The 23113-nt window shown below is 34.9% G+C and overlaps 1 protein-coding gene and 1 non-coding gene across 3 annotated transcripts in view; one reads left to right on the top strand and one right to left on the bottom strand.

The window, feature by feature from the left end:
* LOC143429657 (transmembrane and immunoglobulin domain-containing protein 1) overlaps positions 1-23113 on the top strand; it is a 353770-nt gene that overhangs the window by 115685 nt on the left and 214972 nt on the right. The window lies entirely within an intron of this gene.
* Trnad-guc (transfer RNA aspartic acid (anticodon GUC)) lies at positions 10199-10270 on the bottom strand. Its single transcript has one exon. It is a non-coding gene; the product is annotated as a tRNA-Asp (tRNA).

Below are 23113 nucleotides of genomic sequence, written 5' to 3' on the forward strand. Positions count from 1 at the left end.
TCTGCTTCAGTACCTTAAAATTGAAGATAGTCTTTGAATGAGACGTAAATCAAAACAATTAAGGGCCGACGTTGCATAAAAAACAGAACTTTATTCTCTCTGGTGCAAAATGGAAGGATTAGAGATGCCCGTGACAAAGCGAAAATTGTTTGAAAAGTGTAAAAGTAGTATTTAAAAATTGTTAAAAAATGAACTTTAGGTTATGACGGTGCAGAATAGTTGAAAGGACAGTGGAAAGGTGAAGATTCCAATATGAGTAATAGCGAAAGCAGATTACTTAGTGAATGATAACGCTAATATTAATATAATATAAAATTATGATCATAATTAAAATTAGAATTAAATGAAAGAAAGTATTTGAGAATATAACATCATGTGTATACTACATGAAATTATTAATTTCAGTTTAATGATTAGAATACGAAATGATAACTGTGATAAATTATTATTATTATATCTTAAATATACTAAATTACTACTATAATAAATATATTATAGCAGAAAATTCCAAGATTTTACAGTTTTGAAAGTTTAAATAAAAGTAAAGTTATCTTTTTAATGCCGAATAAATAGTTTCATTCCTCTCTTGACTCGAATATCTTTTATTCTATTTATTCCTCTTATTGCATCTACAATTGACGTACGAATATCCTACTTTAATTCCATTGTAGCCATTAATTGATTAATGTATGATACCTCAAATATTATGGGCCAACAATACCTATTTATCTGTATTAATTATTTCAGATAATGTCGCCTTTAATCACTTAATTATTTCATTAATCGAATTGGCGCGTTCGAAAATTAAAGGATATATTAACCGGCTTTTCGGATTGTTTTGTTTCGATATCTGTTCGACGATGATTCAACAATGCCTCTACACGGGATATCTTCGATCACAGAATGGTTCTGTCCTCGCGAATGAAATTCCACGCCTGGTCCATTGTTTACCACTCTCCCGCCTCAATGTCCGTGCAGGCGCAAAAGGAAAATCTTTTTTCCTGTAATTGAAATGGCTTAATGGCGTTTCCCAATGGTCGGAACGAAATCTCGCAACTTCCGGAACCGTACAACAGCGACGGTTCTTAAAGAACAAACGGGCCTTTGAAGCGAGCAGAAAGCCAATCCGATCTGCTCGAAGACCCGGCGCGAGCACCGCGCTGTGAAATTCAAGTCGATTACACTTCCGGCCGAAGTGTAATCCGAAGTTCGCACAAGGGGAACTTAAGATCCCGGGACATCCAAGTTTCGAATTGCTGCGGCGGATAGATTATTCCACGACGCGATTTCATTCGGGCTGACTTGAAACCGTCGGGAACTTCGAATTCGTTAACGTTTCATGCCGAACATCTGCCGGATGTGCAACGTCGCGCCAAATTCATCCACCCCCGTCTGGCGAACCGTATCCTCTGTCCCGTACCGTCCCAATAAATAGAATTAAAATCAAGTTCGCGACGTGGACACTTCTAATCAACTATTTTTGAGAGGCATCAATTATTTTTCTTTCTAAAGATTTTACTTTGGTTCTAGAATTTGTAAAGATGCGCACTTTTAGCTATTGACATATCGTAAACATAAAAGCATTTTTCCTTCAATAGATTTTTCTGTGGTTCTAGCCACACGACAGGGTAGCAACCACCATCACTCTAAATATCAGATAATAAGATGATTGGTGTATATATGTAGAAATTTAGAAATAAGGTCAGTGTCGATTAGTAGTAGCAATTATACGTATACCAAAAAAAAAGAAACAGATAGAGTCCACTTATTTGAAGACTCTGCATATTTCAGCACACAATTGAACCTAAATGATCAAGCCCTCCTCTGTGCTTTAACCGAGCTCGATACAGGGGATGCAATACTCTCTCTGTGCCTCGCACGAGTCAGCATCGATATTAACAAACTTGTATCCGTGTTGCTGGTTATCGAGTTCGATTGAACTCTTCCACCGACGCACGAACGCTAGTCGACGAATTCAATGAATTCACCGCGATAAAAAATCGTGGCGAGTACTCTTTCTGTTTTTGTAACGCTGGCGAACTGAAATGAATGGATGCGGGTGGATTTGTTAACCCAAAAAAATTTATTGTTACAGTATATCATAATTTAATTGTGTTTCGCGAGGTGTAAATCTCGGTTACGCTAACTAACTGTGAGCGCACACAGATGGAAAGGCGAAGAGAAAAAACGAACACTTTGCGACATTAAAAAAAAAAAATACTAAAATAGTGTAAACGTGAAAAGAAAATCACGTTGACCAACGACGCAAACGATTTTCCAGAACGACATCAATCTCTAAGTATTAATAGAAGCAAATCTCCTACAATTCGAGTGACATTAATTACCAATAATTACCTCGATTCCAGACCGATTAAATGTGTATATTAACAGAAGGATATCGATTAAATCAATTTCAATCCTCTGATTTCTTCAGCTATAGAAGTGAGTATACATACACGGAGTTTGATACTTAAAAACATAAAATACCAAAAATACTACATACAATAAATTAACAGATCTAATCCCAGCTTCTCACTACTACGTGTCTTATATTCTACTGTACCCTACAACTAAGCACAGCGGCTTACACACTGCGTTACGGGATTTACAAACTACACGTTGGATTTAAACTACCCGGTTTTACGGCTAATCGCAGCGTGGTATCCTCGCGAAGCTAACGGGGTTGAAACCCCACGTGGTATTGTGGGTGACGCGGTATGAACGGCTGCTGAAAACCACGGAGTATCGCGGACAGGACTATGCAACAGAGACGCTCCAGTGGGTCAAAACGGACTGCAAAGTACGAAGTGGAACGCAGCCATCAAAAAGGTATCTTCCCTCGGCAGTGGCTATCGGCGAGCTTCGAGTACAGCCGGGAAATCTTGAGCTCACTCGTCTTGTTGGTTACCACCAGGGATGAGTGGAGACACTGGACTGCCCCCACAGGAGAGCTCTAGCCTCGTCGCGTGGACTTAGAATGCGGCTTACAATCGCGAGGACATGGTTATTGCATCGTTTAACCCTGGACGATCGAGGACACTTTTAGCCTTCCATAATCGCTATTGAGATTTGGAGTCGACTGACGACGGTCCGTCTCACTAGTTTTATGAAGTCAGAAATGGATTTGCGTATTTCTTGCAGCGTGACGGGATTTATCTGCTGTTCGTCCACCAAAGGAAGGACGCATCGAATGATAAAGGGACAACAACATCCTTAACGCTAGCCTACTTCTCATCTATTGGTTTTGGAGAGAACATGTTGACACAGTAGTAGGATTCTCGTAAACTATGAAGGGCAAATGACCTTGATTCTATAGTCAGGTTGGGAGATCAAGATGAAATCCCCAAGTAAAACTAAATTTTCATCTCTCTTTCCGCCGGCACGAAAGGCGCGTAATAAAATTAACAAGGTTTCTTACAAATGTAAATATTTTCATGCATATTTTATATTTTTAAATCTATTGTTAATACCTGCAATAAGCATGATGTATAAATATGAATATCAGGTGTATAAAAAATTTTTATTTTGTCCGTAGTTAACACTTTCATTACACTGAGTCCACAAAATTAAGGATTAACAAAAGAATTACTGCATATATACAACAACCATTGAACGCGAAATGTAATCAGTATAAAGGTGAGCCAAAGAGAAATGGTGGATTGTAGTTAGTCAAAGTCCGACACGCCTCTCATTCGTTCGAGGTTTCATGGAAATTACTTCTACCATCGACGCAATTGTCCTTTACATTCGAGACACCCGGCAGATGCGTCGTTTGAATTTGCATAGCGACTTTGTTTCGCGTGGATCTCAGCCTGGTATCGTTTTAGTTGACAAGCTTGCCCCGTGTTCTTTATCGAACAGTCAATTTCATCTCGTGATTTACGCATGAATCTTATTCAGACTCCATGCCTTTGATCTGCACGGAGGTCTGACACTAAACAATCCAGCCTCCATCGAAGACATCCAATTACTCCGTCGAACAAGCCCGCTAAGGAGAATTTTTCTAACGGTCTTTCATCCTCACCCTTCTACGATTCATTATACCTGCCACGACGTATCTGTAATTAAGCCGCGATAGCGATCGAGAAGGAAGAGAGTAAATTACGCGACCGCCTTTATTTAATTTCCCTTTCGTTCCTCTTGCCACGGCGATTATTGCACCTTCAATGGCTCGAAGGCGGGTACTTAAGGGTTGGACGCTCGGTGGAGTCCCTTTGTGCGAAAAAATCTGATTTACTTGTGAATTGCTGTATTATTCGTAGTACAAAACAGGTGCTAGAAAAGAGTTCGTAGAGTCTGGAGACGTCTTTAACTGGAGGATATTGTGTTGCTACAACAAATTATGCGTTATTAAAATAGATACTATAATGGGTCTGTTCATCCTTAACCCTTTGACTACAGTAGACTTTGAGACACACCAGTCGTATGAAACAATATTATTCATTTCTTTGTGTTATGCATTATTGCATTGCGAATTTTCTAAGCATTTTTAGGCACTCACAGTATTACAAATGTAAGTTTTCGATGCGCATTTGGACGTACACAGTATCACAAATGCAAGTCTTCTAAGCGTCTTTAAGCGTCCACAGTATTACAAGCGCAAGTTTTTTAAGCGTCTTTAGGCGCCAACAGTAGTCAAGGGCTTAACCCCGCAATGCAATAACAGTGCATACAATGTGAAAACGTCACAACATCGAGGTTTGCAACAGGGCTATAAATAATCACTATTAAGCATTAAACTAGCCTTTGTGTTTCACAACCCTCAAATGGTACCCAAGTCATTTTTAATTCACTCATTCACTGCCAAACAAATTCAGCACACTTTATCCTAGGCGACAAGATTTTAAGTTTATATTTATTCCATGTCGAATTGCAACCAATCTAAAAGTACAGCGCAAAATACGAGACATATCTTAGTTGGCAATCTTGGTACAGACACTTGCTACAAGATATCTCATAGTTGGCAGTGAATGGATTAAAGAATCCTAATCACAAATTTAATAAGTGATAGAAAATATAAACTATGGTACCATTAAAACAATTATTACCAAACATCAGAAACTGATCAACTAACAAATGCCTAATTAGGCAAAAAAATACTTATCTCGTTTTGGCAGTAAGCCAATACGACGATATAAGTGACGATACAGGATACAACAGAGTCACAGAATGACTCATCAGACTTAACTCGAAAGCGAAAACCATAGCATTGCTATACAGTATTGGCAAAGTCTCGGAATTATATCAAAGATTACTTGATACATGATGCTTCTGCATTGCACAATATCTCTGGACCGTTTGAACGTTTAATGTAGAGTGATTTGTACACATAATTTGCTCATTCCTTAGTTGCTCGCTAATTTGTGCTGGCTTCAATGTGGCATGGCGCAGTAGAATTTAAAAGACTCTGAGAGTACAGCTACGTTATGTAGTTTAGACTTGGTACTGGGTGGATGAGAAGCGCGCAATATGGAGCTGTGGTCGACCAAAGACTGTTGGAGCACGATCAAAGTACAGTAGAATTCTGTATAACGCGAGTTCCTAAATCGCGAATTCCTATAATATTGCCAGAGACATTGCGACTACTATTTTAATATAAAGCAATTTCTCTACTAGCAACTATTAAATCTATTATAATTGAACATTACATTACTGTCTTCGTCGTTACAAACTTCTTTTTCGTAGTTGCTTGTTTTTTTGCATTGTGCGAGGAAAGTTCCTGTACACCATGGTTTCTTATAACACGAATCTATAGAAAATGCTTTATATAGGATCTACTAGAAAGGAAATAATAATTTTCGAATAAAATGTGCCATACTCGCATACGCAACAATTGTCGCATATACAATAATTTTAATACAAGTTATAAGCTAAAATACAAAAATGTTGAAATTATAAGTTTGCTCTGATAGAAGTACATATAAGAATGCTCCTTGAAATACGAGACTGCTCTGTTCGAAATATAATTCTGTCCATCTGCGCTTCTGCAGAAGGTTAAATAACCTTTGCAGAACGTGTATTTGGGGGATGGGACACGCTGACTTGTCGATGGCAGAAAATGTAGGAAATGTGCCTTCCCAAGAGTAAATTTCCATTCGTCCTCTAAAACGATGGATGCGGAAAATTAGGGGTATCTTGCGGGTATTAGTTTCCCTCCGGGTGAGGCAATTGGAAGTCCCACGTGCCCAAACTGACCGTATCGAGTAATAAACAAAAAGAGCGCTTCGACATTTGACAATGAAAAGTGGAAATTAAATATTCGACTAGTGGAACTATAAACTATTCTCACGAGTATGAATAGAATAATAAAGGAAAATTAAAAGTTCTGATTGAAGTATTGGCTCGTTAGCTATTATTACTGCTAAGATTGAGCGCTATTTTCAAAAATATATATACTGTAGAAAGCTCTGGGATATAGATTACCTTCATCAAACACAATAAATACCTTTACTTTTTAAATATAATATCATTTTAATAAATATCTTGCATAATCTAGAATGTTATAGATTTATTAGTATAGTCTGTGATTCAGAAATAATACTACAATGTATGATTTAAAAATAATACTATAAAATTGTTAATATCACATATTTGAAATGTAGCTACGTCCCAGCCTTTTTTTATTTCAAAACTGTTTAAGCGTCCCTTTTAACTGTTTATTAAAAATGCACGTTCACGAAAGCTGTTCTACAAAATGTTATCTTTCGACTGGTAGACTCATCCGCCAAAATTTCCGCAGAATCCACGATGGTCAGTTGTGGAGTTAGGAATCGATTATCCCACGCTTCAAGGGTTGGATGGAATGTTGAACTCTACTTAAACGAGACAGTTTGAATTGGTGTTAACCAAGCATTGCGTTACTTGGAAATCGTTCCCGTTAAAACTGTAATTTCTCGTTCGTTAAACCCATCGATTAAGCTTCGCTTCAGAACGTTAATAACTTTTCAAAGACATTTTATTTTTTGACAAACCTCGATTAGTAAGATAGAAAGATACCAATATTAGCCATGGAAAATTCAAATTAATAAATGGAATGAAATAAAAACATTTGAAAGCATTATGCGAGTATAATATCATAGTTCAATTTTTTTGTATTTTAATAATGATGACTGAAAACAGTAATTTAAATTTGTACGTTCATTCGCGTCATATGTCGGTGGCACTGAATTGTATAAAATCGTCCAAAATTTTGCCTCTCAGTCTTTCTCTAGAATGAAACAACAGCACGATTTTTAAACGACGATGCAATTTCATACGTTTCATGGCTATTTTGATCCACCTTTTATATTTCGAACTAAATTGGTTTGGTTTGATAACTATATATATGTTTATATATATATTTTTACGTTATTTTATACGTTATTCAGTATGAAATACTCTCTTTGAAATTCGTCACAGTATTGAGTACAAAATCCAAGGTTTTAATCAATACTAGTGCCCTTTATGAAAGATGTATTTTATGTAAATAATTAAATGTTCAGGATACACGTACAGATATCCACGGGATAAAATTGAATAGCATCATACAAATTGTATGAATGAAGCAATGGAACTAATAAATGCAAATAAATTTTTCAAATTTTTTAAAATTCAAAAAACTACAATTAACAGAAATAACAATGTAATTTTACAATAAAAGCCAATCGATTAATTTCATATTTTGGTGTGTATTCTATATTATTTATATCTTATCCTATATTATATAATGTTAAATTATACAAAATTGGTAACTGTTAAGTAATCGGTAAAGAATTGCACTTGTATCATAAAGTTGTGATTGTATAAATAACAATTTTAACGGAATGAAGCTTCAACAATTTATACTTAAAACTTCGTTACCACTATACACGTTTTGTTTTGCAATTAATAAGTCTCAGTCTCTTCCAAATGAAACAGACAAGATATACTAAATGTTTAATTATTTCTTAAGATTCTGATCACAACTTCGAAGTGTATACAATAATTATACACTATTCTTCTAATAAAATTATTATATATTTAATTGTACATATATATAATTACATCACAGAACTCCTGACACGGAGAGATTTCTGAGTTTCCAGAAATATAAAAAATTAAATCTTCGAGAACAGGAAGTATTTGTGTTTATATCTATTATGCAAATTTTTATTCACTGCCGAAAATCGCGTTAAGCGAGTGAAATCAGCCCTTCACAATTCGACTTGTTTGGTAAAGAGAGATATCATATAGCTTGGACAGATACTTTGTTTTAAAAGAATAAACATTTGTTTAACCAGAAGAAAATATAGACATAGACAGAACAAGCTCAATAATAAAGATAAAAGAGATCAGGCCAGTTTCGAACTCGTATCGAACGAAATCTCCACTATAGCCTATCTTTGTGCTTGAGAGGTGAGACTGGGTTTTCTAAAGAACACGTACGACGCTCCAACCTCGCGACAGGACCCGTGATGAACTGAGGGCCCTATACTGCAAAGAAAGAGATGGAAGAAAGACTACCACCAAAAAGGAATACTTATCTGCAGGGAATTTTTAATACCACGACCAATGGATGTCGCACTGATTGACCGGTTTAATCAGGTTGTTCGGGTCGTGTGACCTGCATCGTAATCGACGCATGGTCAGTTGATTACGATTCATCAGAGCAGGCGGCGATATTAATTGCTTTCCTTGGTTGTATAGTTTGATAAGCTAAACAAAAGCAATATTGCGTTCAAGGATACAATATAAAGCAAAATGTACAAGTGGATAACGATAACAAAGATAATTGTAAAATAATATAATGACACTATAAGCTTATCTTACTGCACTTATTGTTTAATTGTAGGATGTAGTATTTTTCTTTTAAACGAGACTATCACGTTGGTTTACTAGGATCTAACACAATTTTCAATTTTAGCTCAATTTGCATATATATTTATAATATGTTTTGTAATTCTTTGTGTTATCCAATTCAGATATTCAGAAAAATCCATACCTTAGAATATTATAGCTTTTTTGCATCTTTTTAACACCTTTTCCACAAAAACAATACACATAATTTTTCACTAAGTAATTTGACATTTTTGACATTTTTGTTACACCTGATGTCTGGGTCGCACTAAACTCGTGTCCATTTTCAACGGTTGCCAAGCAGACACTGATCAAGGCAGATCCACCCTATTTTGGAGAAGGGGTTTATTGACCCCAAAAATATCAAAGAAAAGGTCTGTCGATGTCCGCTAATGTCACAGCGGACAGACATTGACCGAGACCCTTCCTTTGTATATCATTTTCACACGCATTTGGCAACCAGCTGTCCATAGCAGCAGCAGTAACGCCCAAAAAGCTATCACATCAAGTCAAGATTTAGTTTATTCTTTATAACTTGTGCCTAGTTGAGGTTTCACATTTTACTTGCGTTTTCTTTGTTTCGTTGTAGCATTGTTCAAGTCGAGATGCTTCCTTGATTTACTGTTTACTACGGTTGAAAGTTAAGGCACGCGGAATTCAGGCGTGCGTCACTCAAGGGTACCCTCGGTACCTGCGGGTGACCAAGGGTTCAGAGGCGGACTTTGGCTGTTTCTACACAATTTCTGTCGACCAATTAGCTTCGATATCCGCTTCCCTCGCCAAATTTCGTAAAATTGCCATAGACGAATCCGCTTGTTCCAATGAAAAAAGGACACACCCAATAGGCACTCGTTATAACATTCAAAGTCATTCCAGCTCAGTTCTTAGCAATTTCCAGCTTTAAATACTTAGTTTTAAAAATAATCGTCCAGAAGTGTATATAGTTCGCTAGAAAGTTAAAGATATACACATGCAACTAATATAATACAATCCACTAGCGATCCATAGTAGCATCGTGTGATTTATATTTTATTTAAACGGTCGACGCTGTGACTCAACAAGATTCTATCTGCTGCAGATACCTGGAACCGATTTCACAGATCCCATTGACCTGGTATGGCACCATAAAGTTAATGTAATACACAAATAAGGTTTATATACTGAAAGATTACACTTAAGAACTACACTTAATGTTACAGTTGTCATTTTTACCAAGTTATATTACTTATATACTAAACTTACATAATATACAGAAATGGCACGAAACTGTACAAACAATCGTAATTAGAAGAAGGGAAATAGAAAATATGTAGCCAAAAGTCATACAAATTAGAGAATTATTGTTTTATAATATAGTAAGAAGAGAAAAGCAAAAATAATATTCCTCCCCGGCGGGGAATCGAACCCCGGTCTCCCGCGTGACAGGCGGGGATACTGACCACTATACTACCGAGGAGTCGAGTGGTTGTTTAATTTTATAATACATACTTAAATCAAACATTTCGCTATTGTCAATTATCAATATTTTTTAGTATTTTATCATAGAACAGAACAGTTTTTATAAATTGTTTATAAATTTTTTCTGTTATCATTTCGTCTATATATACAAATGAAGTAGTGTATTGCTCTAATTTATCTCAGTTAATATATTTCAGCATTTTATATATATATTTTATGTTTAATTACATAATGTTTATTCGTCGCTTTCTCAGTCAGCGTTAATGAGTTAATTCTTTCTCAGTACTTGCACTGGTTACATTCGTAACCTAAAATTAGAAGCATCAAGAGCTCACATTACAGAAGTTTTATGTGGTTCTTCAGCTGTTTTGAGTAAAATAATCTTTTGTTCATTGTGAACGCCTTCTGTGCCTTATCTATTTATACGTCTGCACGTCTAAAGAAATGTTGGAGTCACAGGCGTTCTAGTGGCGTCTGGTTTTCGTCAACTCGTGGCCGAGCAGAAGAGGAAGACGACAGGCACCAAAAGAGTGTCGTAAATTAGGCTCTTTTCAGTACTGCGTTGTCAAAAGAGGGAGGGGAGTACTTGCAATTGCGACGTAGGTATAACATTCTTTCTAAAGACATCGCAGCGAAAGCGCCTAGACCAGTGGTGGCAAACCTACAACATGGGTGCCACAGGTGGTACGTATGACCATTTTCCTGGCAGGTTATCGATTTTTAAATTGTATTGTAAGAAACTTTTTTAGTAGTTTTAGCGAGAGCAACAGTTTATTTATTGAAAGGAGATTTTCTGGTATGCTCCGCATCACTTGCTGAATTAACAGCCAGTGAATATTTACTTGTAGTAGGGATGGATGTTGAAATGATTGCGCCTTTACACTAGTACGCTAATTTATTAATGACAAGAACAGTGATTATATGTTTGAACGAGTGGCGTTGAAAGTGTTTGATGTTTGTTATGAATGTGTTTTTGGTCTTTTACTGATTTGTTTTCAATAAACTATCTTTCACAAAACACATTCCTCTACGCGAACAAGTAGTTTCTCTTTAATAGAAGTTTAAGTTTTTGTTAACGAAAGAAATTAAAGAATTCAGTTTCCCCGATCCCATCTATCGAGATTCACCAGTCGATCGTGAGGAACAGACATATATGTACTACCGAGGAGTTGACAATTGACGTATTTATAAATAATATTTCAATAATTTAGCGATGCGTCACACTTATACTTACACGCGACACATCTTGTTTTCTTGTCACATGCTTCTTCAATCTGTGTATAAACCGACTCGAAGTACAGACTGATGACACCTAATTTGTTTCGCATATCTGCGATCAAGACTTTATCCTGCTCGAGGTATTTGGAAACAAGATTTGCTTCCTTGAAAAATTCTGTGTTTGAGATTGAAATTTTTAGCATTTCGATACTAGTGTTCTCTTTTATTCATGATATGCTGTTTAACGAGAAGAACGTCTTTGAGTTTGTTTGTGCATATTTTATTCTCTTTATATTCTCAATGTTTGTTTACAACTTTGAAATGCTTTCTTGAACTGGTATTCGATTTGTTTCAATGTTTCTTCAAACAAGCTTGTTATAGAATCACGTGGTGACGTAGGAATGCTATATTATGCTACATATTATAACCACTATTATTTTTGGTAGCATTTGGTTTTCTTTGATGATATAAAATACATATATTAAAAAATGGCGAAATAAGAAGGTTCACAACTTTTACAATAAATAATTCCTTTATGAAAGAATATAATTCTAATAAATTAGTATTTATGAAGTTAGTCTTTTTACGAGTTATCAGGCTATCATGTTATAACGTTAATTACGTGTAAGAAGAACTTCTTGGAATTTCCATTTGAATTTGTACCTAAAATTTTCAATATACTTAGCCTGAGTAAAACTGTTTCGCATTTTTACGCATTGATTTTACGCATCCTCGTTTGAAATTAATCTAGAATTTTTTCAAATATGTCCTACAGTTCCGTTTTTTTACGCGAGTGTTTACTGCCCCTCAGATGAAAATTAATAAATCGTCCGCAAACGCTACGCTTGATTTATTACGTTTATTGTCGCTATTATTTATCCGAAGCATGGCGTAACAGGTCAGTAACCTATATACTAAATAGAATGAGAGAATTTATAGTTTCATATTACAGATCGTTAGAGACTTTGAAATTTCTTGTGTCATTTTTTCTTTATGCCTTTATTCGTGACGAAAAAACATTGGTCACAGAACATATAGCAAGCGAAGGAGTGTTTCAGAGAATCAGATCAGACAGTTAACGAGTTAGATAATTACCGAGAAGTTAGGTGAGAACTTGTGAACTGTTGTAGCGTGATTACTCTAATGGCAAGTTATAAAACTATCGAGTTCTCATAGAACTAGCGAGTTTAAGAAAATTTCTTCTTAACAACTGAAAATTTAAACGGTCCAACCATTTAATGCCAAGTATGCATCTTTCGTAGGTATTAATATAATTATAGTATGAATAGTGGAGTGCGAAAAGCTAAATTGTATTTGTGGTATTATATTCCAGTTAGAGTTTGATATCCTCTATTCTGTCAATTAATTATGCTTGTCAATTACTTTAGTTCCACGGTTTTCCACAGGAAAGCAGAATATGTATTTGTATTGCAACAACTGTAGATCGAATAATAATGTATATACCCAAGTGGTAAATTTATTAGGACTATTTTAGGAATTTGATCAAAGCTGGCCAATGTTTTCTGACATCTAATGACTAACTTGTCGAAACTTGCGAAGTAGTTCGAAGAAATGTGAGAACATTTGGACTCATCTACAGGATTTTATTGCCAAAGTTTATGGATAGTATTATAGGATCGCTTATCATAGACTATTTCGATGCTTAATAAATTTATTTTACCATTAATGATGTTATTGAATTCTGTTTTATCTGTACTATTAATTTAAGAGTGTACTTTATAGAAATGCATGCTCAGAGTATTTAATTTGTATATTACATTGTTGACTGCTAATTTGTTACCGTCCTTGGTCTGTATCGAGTCTATCTCTATATTTACTTTGCAGTGAATGTATAAGAATTTAAGAGTCGGTTTTATACTGTACCTTATGCTTTTTAGGAACTTTTATTTTTTGAACGAGCTTTTTTCTTTACAAAGTTCCTTAATAAAGGATATGATTTATCTGTAAAGTTTTTAATGAAATCATATCATAAAATAGTTTTGTTCATTTTCTAAAGTCTCATTTTCCCTCTAATAATGGTCTTTCGTATAATTACGCTGTAAAAATTATTTAAACAAGAACCAATAGGATTTATTGCAATTTTTTTTTTATGTAGAGTTATTTTTTTTAACAAGATAACAGTTGAGATTATGTAGGGATTGTTGGTACCAAGTATCGCTATCTGAGCATTTTATATTATTTAAAGCAGGGTTGTTCAGTCTCACCGAACAAGGATATGCCATTTCAATCTTTCCTTTTCTCTACACACCCAAGGGTATTCTTGGTACCTGCGGGTGACCGATGGTTTGGGGCAGACACTTTACCACGTTTCTCTAACATTTTCTTCTCCAATTAGATTTAACGTTCGGTCCCTTACCGATTTCAAATCTGCAATCGATGAATTCACTTGTCCTAATACTGCAACACACACACTAGCCACTTTATTTTTGCTAAAAACATACTCTGAATCATTCTCGTTTCATCACTGTTAACTATCAGATACCACAACTTATACATAGATGTGATACTTAAAAATAAACTATTCATCCGGTTTAAATTACTTTAAACACGCTGCAGCACATTAAGTTGTCTATAACAGTACTGTCTGAGTGTCTTTCTTTCTTTTTGATTAATGAAATATTTGGTCGGTACAAAGGTTATAAGATCTGATTCAAAGTTTATATCTACTTTGATTTTGAAGTTTTTGTAATTAGAGTAGCAATTCCCTCGCTCTGCTTAGCTTTCTGTCTGTTCTGACTATGTTATAGTTTTGAAAAGGAACTTGTATAGTGAGTTTAGTTTAGTTTGTACAGCAAAGTTATGCCTGAACTTTGAGTTAGAAGGAAATCGCAGAGAGTGATGCACATCTCCCACTGGTAATTATGGTATTTATGGATATTAACGTTTAATCTGTTTACAGAAATTTTATTGAAGGCTTTGGCGGATAGCTAATAGTGGTTGCACATCTGTGTCAAGAAGTTTTAAAATTCAATTGGTTCTGCTAGAGTTTTCGTGAATGTACTTTGCGGTTTTGATCATGCAGGTGTTTACTGTAACTATTTTTCTAATTTCCTCTTTGGTGGAAAATGTAAAGTTGTCTATGTAAGTGCCTAGTCGCGATACAGTACTAATTTGCTGTATCATTTGTCTAAAAAAAATAGAAACTAAATTTGTAATCTTTCTTTATATCATGCATGATTTTTTCCTCTTCTTTAATAATTTTATTTTCAATTTCTTTTATTTTACAATTAGCCACTTTCTCCCTCTCCCTTTCTTTCCCTCTCTCTCTCTCACTATTAGTACAACCCCGTGTGGTCGAAACTTTTGCAATGTACACAAAAGGGTTGTCAATATTGTCGAATCGGTCTCCACGACCCGCTGATAGTTGTTTACACTCAGTTGGTTTATGTTTTTCGTCACACTTTACAAACCTATACCTGTAATTAACTGCAATGTACCCTGATCTTTGACCTCACCTACTTCGAATACGGTCAATATTTCTCAGCGTTACATGACGCAAAGTAATTAGATATTTGTGCTACTTAATTTTTGTTCTTCAAGTTTCTTCTTTTCTCTTCTGTAATTACATACAGATTCAGTGGTCTGTTCAGACAGTGTCATATTCCGTTTGATTCTCTTTTTAATTATTAGAATTTGAATTTTGTATTTGGTTCGTCATTTGTATTTGGAATGGTTTCTTTTTATTTTCTTTTCCGAGGCAGTACTTTAAACAAATATGGAGGTAATGGTCTTTGATTGCCAGTATCTCGTGTCTGCTTTTGTCTTGAAAATTTTGTGGGATTTACTGCACTTTTCATTCAGTTGATTTAATAGATTTTCAATTGCTGTGTTAAAATTTATTATCTGAAGTGCATCTTCTTGTGATTTATTTTATACCGTATTTATGCGGTTTTTTCTGTATTTTATATTTGCATATTTGTGGTCGTCTCTTTTTATTTCTCTCATTCGGTTTTGGCTATATTTTTATAACTCCGTCAAATCCTGGTTATTGTTTCTCAAATGATAAATTTGCTGCACGGTTCAGGTGTTTCATGGTTCTGTTTTTTAAACAATTGTATGCTCAATCTGGTCATTTGAAGATCGTCGATTTTGCGAGACGCGACGATATACGATCCATTTTGAGTAATGCTTTAAGCTCGCGTATTTTTTGATAAATGATGAGTGGATGGACAGATCACTGCCTTCTACATAATCGCAATGTCTGCATTCACTTGCGTATTCACTTGTGTAACAGTGAACTGTATAGAGCTTCTTTTTATTTTTATTTTCTTTTGTGTTTCGTACGTGAATGTGTGCAATACAGACAAATAACTGTATGATATGAATGTTTGTAGGAATGGAAGAATAGAAAAGAAGACAAGAAAGAGAAGAACGTTTTGTCCTGATCTTGCAAGCATATATATATTAGCTTTTCATCAGCAAGTTTGTCTCGTAGACTTCTACTTCCAGCTAGTATCGCGGTCCTCCAGCATTCGTCATTAGATGGACAGCAATATTTTCAACCTTACACAAGTCCTTACTTCCATTCTTCAATTCTTATATACGAAAATTCTGATTTATACCTATCATCCCCGTTATTAACACAGTTCCGCCATTTTGGTAGCCTTACTGACGTCTTTAAGGCAGACGCGGAACACATATGAGATATTATCACATATAAGATGTTAATTAAATTAATATTTTTACCAAAAAATCAAGAGATGCGTAATTAGGGTATTGATAAAAGATGTTTATTTGGCAATGAATAGTGAATAACCAAACAATATTTCTGAACATAACATTTCAAATATAAAATAATGATATAAAAGGTATGAGGATGATTTCATTGTACTTCACACGCATACGACACCCGTGCATCCCTTCACTAGATACAGATAATGCCTGTAAGATTCTTAAAGTCAATTGCTAAATAAATAAAAATTGGTCTTGTAACCGGAAAGGAGCAAGTCAGGACGACAGTGAAGACCCTGCTTTATTGCTCTCTCCATCGATTTCTCTAACTAAGCAATTTTCGATTAGTCGATTCGGCCTTCTTCCTGCTCTCGTCGATCTTAGAGCATTGCACGTTAAAAGAGATAGTCAATAGTCAAAGAACCAAATAATTTACTTGTTGCCTAGTAAGAAGATATATTCTCGTAGCACTGAAGGTCGAAAGTGATTTTCTCATAAAATTTTTGCAAAAACAAAAATTTCGAATAGCTTCGTCACGCGTAACATTAAGAGAAGCACCTTTGATCTCGTTCAAAAAACTGGCAAATGTTTGATCGTCTCGCGACAGTCTCGTTGCGAAGAAACCGCAGTACGAGACACTCCTCGTCCACATGCAGCGATGCACGTAACAAGGATCTGCCTCAAGTGTCCGTATGCAGCTTTAAACGCGAAGATAGTAGAGAGTCAAGTCAGAGAGTTATATATTATAGTAATTAAAAGGTTGGAAAAGAGAAGTTGCGAGAGACCCTTGCGACATGGCTTTTTCTAATAGTGGGCGTAAAAGCGTCATATATACCTTCTTTAATGACATTTTTCTTACTCTACATATTTGATGTATACTGCACTTAACTTGGCACTTTGTAGTAACGATGGATTATCCTTTGACTACCTGTGAAACGGTAATTGATTGCTGTCGGAGCACGTCGTATCTTGATAAAGGTTGAAAGGATACTCGATGTACTAACCACTATATTAACGAGAATTTGGTGGTTGATATTTTTTATTTATAGATTGACGGTATCTGGTTATAGTTTTTTTTTTTACATATGATCTTGCAACCACTAATATCTTTTGGTATTAGTGCAATTCAAAATTTTTTAATCATTTTTGACAATTTAAAATTGAGTTTTATGTTGATGCCATGGGTTGTGTCGATACTGTACGTCATCTCCTTTTTATGTAACATGACATGTTACAGAGTTATGCTTGTGTGTTATCTTTGTTCTCTATGAGACCTTTATTATCTGGTAAATGAAAGATTCTGATATGTTGAGATTTTTATGATACCGGGGATATTTTAGAAGAAATTAGAAACTATGTTTTGCAAGGCTATTGTTCATTGTATAATTAAAATATTCGACTATTGTTTTCGTATGAATTTCAATCTAATTATAGTATATTTTCTGTTTCTACAGCACTTTCATAAAGTGATATAGGACAGTTGTAATCTAAATAAACTCCAAAGTGGCGTACCCTGGTCTTAACGTAGAATTTGGTTATGGCGTTAGTTACTGTAGCTTCGAATATTTTGCTAATATTCGCGAGTAGATTGATAAAACAACAATGTACCATGTTTCTCATCATTATTAATTCTGCTATTTTTCAAATAATAGGAAAATTACTATCGAATAGTGAGTTGGGTGTTATCGAAATTAGAGAATTTTCTATTATTTAATTGTTTGAATGTAAGTTTAATTGTGATGTATGACGTAAAATAATTAGGCGGTGTTTGGTTTCCGTTTGGATTATCTGCATTGTTGATGTTATTGAATTTGCATTTCGTCCTGTTGTTATGTTTGCCTCCAATTATTTCTTGCTCGAGAATGTGAGTTTTGTGTTTAATGTTGTTAGAGAGTTGTTCCTCGTCCGTTTTTGCGTATGAACTGTAATTATAATATTGTTTTCAATGTTTATTTGTTAATTATCCGGATTTATCTTCACTTTGTAGAGGAGCGTATCTATATTGTTTAGTTTTTTTACAATGTGTTATTGATCAGGCTGGAAAATTTGGAGTAATTATGTAGGTTATTTTTTTCTTTTATTAGAATAGTTTGTGATTGTAAAATTTTCTGATCTTATCATTCTGTCTATTTGCATAATAAAATGGCTTTTCTTGTTTATGTATTCGTTTAATGAGTAACGTGATGTATTTGTCGATCAAATTATAATTCTCATATCCATACAATTATTCTGCTCGTACGTTGTCGCTAAGTCAGTTAATTCTCAATTTGTCCCAGGATCAATTTCTGTTGAAGCATATGCCTCCATTATTATTTATAAAGTCGCATCAGGACTGATAAATATTGAAATATTGAATAGACATTAAGTTTAGGCAATTGGAATCCTTAAAACAGTTAATGTGGTCTCACAGTACCTTTTATCGAAAAGCTGACTAAAATGTAGCTTTTTAAATATAAGTAATAACGTTTTGATAATAGCACACACTTATTTTGTGTAAATTAATTTAACAGATGTCGCTTACATCATTCCTGTTATAGTAACATTTATTTTGCGACTGTATTTTTAATTTTCGTTGCTATTTTATTAGTATGAGTATTTAAAGTCTCTGCAATAATTTTTCTCATTTACTTTATGGAATACAGGTGTTGGAGTGTCTATATATATTACTAATCGTTGTTCTTTAATGGCCTGCGAATTTGTTTATGGTTGGAAAATTAAATGCACTGTCTAAATTTAGAGCTTCCATCAATGCTATTTTCCTTTTTTTCTAAATTTCTCTGTTTTGAAATATTTTAGTTCCACCGACGTCGAGTAACTAACATGGTTACATTGTACGTAGTATATATAGTTTTTCAATATTTTCTGATCGATATACGTGCCGTAACGGCGGGTATAATGGCTCTACGCGTTCTCAATAGGTGTATTTAAAATTGCGATTAGCTGTTGCATGCTCTATTTCTGGATATCCTCTATATCAAACACGTTCGAATTTATTTAAGTTTATCTATTAAATAACGGAATAAATTATCATTTTTATGTAACTTAAATTTTCTAATCTACTAATTTTTTATATAGTGTTTAAATTAAAATTTGTTAACATTAGTAAAGTAGAGGTCACCTAGTTTCCATCGATTAGTTCGATTCCACTAGTTCTATTAAATTTAAATCGCCGTCCAATTCTTTTAATATGAGTATTTTAATTTCATTTATCATAATTTTTAATAGTCTTTATAGAAGAATTATTGGCAGTACCCAAATTTGTGAATAAGTATATTGTTGTTTTTTGTCGATTTATTGATAATATTACTAGGGAGTGGTTTGTTTTTGTCCTTCTCGTTGCTTTCAGTGTCCTAACCATCTATTGTGAAGAATTCCTTATGTTATGGAGAACAAATAACCATCATTGAAAGTTAAACATCAGTGTTTCACCCTTTGATATCGGAGGTAGTTGTTTCTTTCTTTGTCTTACGTTCTAACTCGTACAGCAGCCAAGAAGTGTCTTTAACGACCGCGGCTTTGAATTTATTTCCGCTTAAAAATTCTACGAGCAATGTTTCTCGATTCTTCTCTCGTTCTTTAACTAACTGCCTCCATAATTTCTCGATCAAGCTATCGAGATTGACTATTGTTTAAAGCGGACCCTACATTCTATTTTCAAAAGTCTCCTCTCGCGTCAATTATTTTTAGGTATTTCAAATTGTCGTCCCAGGTTTGCCACGACTTTAATTCCGTCTGTTCGATCCAGCATGTCCCAGTTTTGATCACGGATTGAAGCGTTTGATGGATTTCTTTTTAAGCATCTGATTGAACAACCACGCTGTATTCGCTTCTTTTATATCGACGGTTGCGATGATATATGGCGTTTATTTTGGAGTTACTCCCGACTTTGCATTACTATTCGTCACTGTCGAGAGGGTGGAGGAATTACCAACTTTCTCATCTATTTCAACTGCTACGATCTCGACAATTGATAATTTAGTTCCGCTTGAATACTTCATTTTGCTTTTCTTCTTTTAGAACGATTGGAAAAAATTCTTTTCCTAATATTTTTATAAATTACGTACATGTGTAATATTATAGCATTATCTATCACCATTTGCAACGATTCTTTGCTTCCCTAACTGTCTTCAGATGTTTACAAATGGGAAAGATTTAGTTGGGAAGATCCTTCTTGTCTTGACGAAGGTTGGAAGAATACTGACAGGTACATTTTCGTTCTACTCGCGTTGCTCTCTTGTTAGATACATGTGCTCTCTATATTTTAGTTGCTGGGTGTACATATGCAGAGCTTAAATCGAAATATTTCAAAAATGAAAGCTCCCTCTGAAAAGATCTATGAAACTTTTTATAATACCACGTGCGTGCTACAACTTCTGTATAGCGCCGTCTAGAAACCAATCTCCACATCTTTCCCTCCCTTTCATTTAAACGGACTGATAAATTTCAAAGCTATAGAACGACTCTCATATAAAGATCCAATTTCGTTTAACCTCAATCCTCACCAGATTTCAGCAATTTAAATGTAAAACATATTTTACGATTAATATTTATTGCGATCACAGTATCCTTCGCATCGTACATTTTCGTATACACGTGGAAAATATTTAGGAATTTTACATTTCAAATAAATTACGTGCCCATTACATTCAGTTTTAATTGGTTTCAATATTTCGTGATTTTAATTCCACGGAACACATAGGTAGCCTTAATTACGTGAAAATTAAATGTCTTTCGGTTTGAATAATTTTTAAATGCGACGGTATTATATATGGCGCATTGAGCGAATGAAGAATTCCGCGAGTTTCCTATATTTGCTTTGTAAGCGTGCTTTTGCCTAGACACTCGCAGGAGAAGAAAGTTATAAGACGTAACGAGAAACTTTCGCCGTAGTTCTTTGGATACAGTACACAGTATGTCCATTTATACAATTGCCATGCTCGTAGTCGCGAAACTTTGCACGAACGAAAGGAAACCAACAACTATCGCGATTGATTCTACGATTCGTTGAGCCGTGCGTCGATATATCGGCGTAAGTGGATTGAAAAATTAAATGTCTTCTGCGCAGAACCAATTGTGCGATTCTAATCAGGCACAATTCATTGCTGAACCGTAAAATATATTTGCAACTTAAAAGTTTGCAGGTATCGAAGCTTCTTCGAGACAGTATGTTACGTTGTAGCAACATGTGTAATAAAATGAAAATGTATAGGAAGTATATGCCAATCAGCAAAAAAGAACTTTAAAATTGAAACAATCAAGAATATACGTCATGAACAGTTTAGAGTTTTAGACACTGTAAATAAAATTTAATATTCTAAGAAACTCTGAACTGACTCCTAAAAACAATAAGTTTATAAGCTCATTGGTTGTCGGATACCTTCAGTTTCAATTTTATCTTATACTGCATGTTTTAAGAAGATTAAGGCGCTTTATAGAATTATTACCTATTACGATCGAGGGTTGGGAATTTCTGTATACGTCACTTGAGGCTGCACTTGGCACCTGCAGATGACCATTAGCTTGGAGGCGGTCATTTTAGTTATTGTTTAAGAATTTTACATATTCAATTAGTTTTGACATTCGCTTCTCTCACCAAAATTTGTGAGATTACATCAGAGGAATCCATTTATCCTAACCGGAAAGGACACGCTCATCAAACATGAAATCAGATATTTCATGTTTAAGGGGAATTACACGGCACAGAAAATTCAACAAACATTCCTAGTAGATACATCATAGAGTAAAATAACGTTTAATCAAGTATAGCTCATTATTGCACCTAAAGTGACATAATTTATTAAAGTTATTATAAAGAAGTTAACTGTGTTATCTTTTTACACCACCCTAAATATTTAGGCGCTAATAAGTCATCACTCGGAGCGCATCAGAAAATTGTTTTAACTTATTCGTATCATATGACGAGCTGTACTCGCAGCTGTTCCTGCACCATATAAATCGTATGACGAGCTCAGCTTGCAAGCTCGCATTGCTGTATTCAAGTGCGTGTAGTTTCATTCTTAACTCATAAATGGCTCTTGAATGTATTTTACAGAAGTTATTTTTTCTTTATCTGTTTCGTGGTTCTCGATACGGAAAAACATGGCTTTGCCATGCAATCCAATCATATTAGAACACATCTGATGGAGGACTCATTCTTTCAGTATTACACATGCTAAGTTTCAGATAAAAACATTTATTCTGTGCTTTGATATGATTTTTTGAATATTACTATGCTGCTACTCCCTTTATAGGAAATTTAAATTAGATTCCGCAAGAAATTAGAGGGCATTTAAATACGATGTCATTGGGTTAAAAACTGAAAAGGGTAAGTAATAAAGGATTTTATATGGCGGAAGCGTGAAGTGTTTCAGAACAAAGTCACCGATCGATAGAGGGAAGGAATTCAAGGGAATACGTGCGATTTTTCGGTTAGGTTGTCTTTTTACGCAAGAACAGGTGGAACATTCATCAGTCTGTCGTAGATTTGCAAGCGGTATGGCATTGCATGACGTAGTTAGGAGTGCAGCGACGCGTTTATCAACGAGTACCTTCGACATACATGGTTCGTTAGTCAAAGCGATTCTACGCTGCCTAGCAAACGTTACAGAGAATACGCGAACCTGCAAGCTTTTCATTCTCATTCTCTTTCTCCGTCTGGACCCCTCTCGCTCGCCCATCCTTCTCCCCACGCCCTGGCTCCTCTTCGGGACGCTCTTTCTCCCCTGTTCTGCATTCTGTTTTTGTAATTGCGTCGCAGGACTGTTATGCCGCACGAAAATTCAAAGAAGACAAAGTATAACAAGCTGCATAGCCGATCACCGAAGCAGACGTAATTACATAGCTATTTCAACGAAATACATTTAAAAATAATAATTGTTTTGAACTGCAAAGGTCTGAAAGTTCCTTTACTTTGATGATTAACCTCTTGAAT

This window comes from Xylocopa sonorina, chromosome 12, assembly GCF_050948175.1.
Source record: "Xylocopa sonorina isolate GNS202 chromosome 12, iyXylSono1_principal, whole genome shotgun sequence".
In the NCBI taxonomy this organism is placed as follows: Eukaryota; Metazoa; Arthropoda; class Insecta; order Hymenoptera; family Apidae; genus Xylocopa; species Xylocopa sonorina.